The sequence below is a fragment of the Triticum dicoccoides genome, chromosome 3A (assembly GCF_002162155.2).
Source record: "Triticum dicoccoides isolate Atlit2015 ecotype Zavitan chromosome 3A, WEW_v2.0, whole genome shotgun sequence".
Classification (NCBI taxonomy): Eukaryota; Viridiplantae; Streptophyta; class Magnoliopsida; order Poales; family Poaceae; genus Triticum; species Triticum dicoccoides.
Window position 1 is genome coordinate 540293606 of NC_041384.1, and position 2636 is coordinate 540296241.

Genomic DNA, 2636 nt, shown 5'->3' on the forward strand with positions numbered 1-2636 from the left:
ACAGCGGCGGAATGGAGGGAGATGGAGGAGGGAGCTAGGGAGGGAGGGGCGACAGTAGCAGGATGGAGGAGGGAGAGGATGGAGGATGGAGGGGGCGACGGCGGCAACAGCTGATGACCCACAAGTGTAGGGGCTCTATCGTAGTCCTTTCGATAAGTAAGAGTGTCGAACCCAACGAGGAGCAGAAGGAAATGATAAGCAGTTTTCAGTAAGGTATTCTCTGCAAGCACTGAAATTATCGGTAACAGATAGTTTTGAGATAACGTAATTTGTAACGGATAACAAGTAATAAAAGTAAATAAGGTGCAGCAAGATGGCCCAATCCTTTTAGTAGCAAAGGACAAGCCTGGACAAACTCTTATATAAAAGAAAGCGCTCCCGTGGACACATGGGAATTATCGTCAAGATAGTTTTCATCACATTCATATGTTTCGCGTTCGGTACTATGATAATTTGATATGTAGGTGGACCGGTGCTTGGGTACTGCCCTTCCTTGGACAAGCATCCCACTTATGATTAACCCCTATTGCAAGCATCCGCAACTACAACAGAAGTATTAAGGTAAACCTAACCATAGCATGAAACATATGGATCCAAATCAGCCCCTTATGAAGCAACACATAAACTAGGGTTTAAGCTTCTGTCACTCTAGCAACCCATCATCTATTTATTACTTCCCAATGCCTTCCTCTAGGCCCAAACAATGGCGAAGTGTCATGTAGTCGACGTTCACATGACACAACTAGAGGAGAGACAACATAGATCTCATCAAAATATTGAACGAATACCAAATTCACATGACTGCTTATAGCAAGACTTCTCCCATGTCCTCAGGAACAAACGTAACTACTCACAAATCATATTCATGTTCATAATCAGAGGGGTAATAATATGCATAATGGATCTGAAGATATGATCTTCCACCAAGTAAACCAACTAGCATCAACTACAAGGAGTAATCAACAGTACTAGCAACCCACAGGTACCAATCTGAGGTTTTGGGACAAAGATTGGATACAAGAGATGAACTAGGGTTTGAGATGAGATGGTGCTGGTGAAGATGTTGATGGAGATTTACCCGCTCCCAATGAGAGGATCGTTGGTGATGACGATGGTGATGATTTCCCCTCCCGAAGGGAAGTTTCCCCGATAGAACGGCTCCGTCGGAGCCCTAGATTTGTTCTGCCAAGGTTCCGCCTCGTGGCGGCGGAGTTTCTTCCCGAAAGCTTGCTTATAATTTTTTTCCTCCATGAAAGACCTCGTATAGTAGAAGATGGGCATCAGAGGGCTGCCAAGGGGCCCACGAGGCAGGGGGCGCGCCCAGGGGGGTAGGGCGCGCCCCCACCCTCGTGGACGGTGGGTGGCCCCCTCTGGTACTTCTTTCGCCCAATATTTTTTATATATTCTAAAACGTGCTCCCTGAAGTTTTAGGAGTTTTGGAGTTATGCAGAATAGGTCTCTAATATTTGCTCCTTTTCCAGCCCAGAATTCCAGCTGTCGGCATTCCCCTTCTTCATGTAAACCTTGTAAAATAAGAGAGAATAGGCATAAGTATTGTAACATAATGTGTAATAACAGCCCATAATGCAATTAATATCAATATAAAAGCATGAAGCAAAATGGACATATCAACTCCCCCAACCTTAGCCTCGCTTATCCTCAAGCGAAAACCAATATTGAAAAATGTGTCCACATGTTTAGAGATAGAGGTGTCGACAAAATAAAATACGGACATGAGGGCATCATGATCATTCTTAGAACAGCAACATATACATATATTGTCATGTGATTTTTTATGCTAAAGTAACAATTCATTCACAGTTTCAAGTATGAATCATAAACTTCATTGAAAACTAACAAACTATAATCTCAGTCATTGAAGCAATTGCAATTTATCATAACATCGGAAAGAGTCAATATAAGTGCTTTTTAGCAAGTCCACATACTCAACTATCATTTAGTCTTTCACAATTGCTAACACTCACGCAATATTTATGGGTATGAAGTTTTAATCAAACACAGAGAAAGATAGGGGCTCATAGTATTGCCTCCCAACCTTTTACCTCAAGGGTAATGTCAACAATAATAGTTCATGAAAACTCACATCCAATTAGCTATATATATTAGGATATTTCCAACACATTGTGCTTTCCAAAGGATAAAATGTAAAAAGGAAAGGTGAAGATCACCGTGACTCTTGCATGAAGTATAAGACAAGAATAGAAGATAGGCCCTTCGCAGAGGGAAGCAGAGGTTGTCATGTGCTTTTATGGTTGGATGCACAAAGTCTTAATGCGAAAGAACGTCACTTTATATTTCCACTTGTGATATGGACCTTTATTATGCAGTCCGTCGCTTTTATTTCTTCCACATAACAAGATCATATAAAGCCTATTTTTCTCCACACTAATAAATCATACATATTTAGAGAGCAATTTTCATTGCTTGCAACAATGACAACTTACTTGAGGGATCTTACTCAATCCATAGGTAGATATGGTGGACTCTCATGGAAAAACTGGGTTTAAGGATATTTGGAAGCACAAGTAGTATCTCTACTTGGTGCAAAGAATTTGGCTAGCATGAGAGGGAAAGGCAAGCTCAACATGTTGGATGATCCATGACAATATAATTTA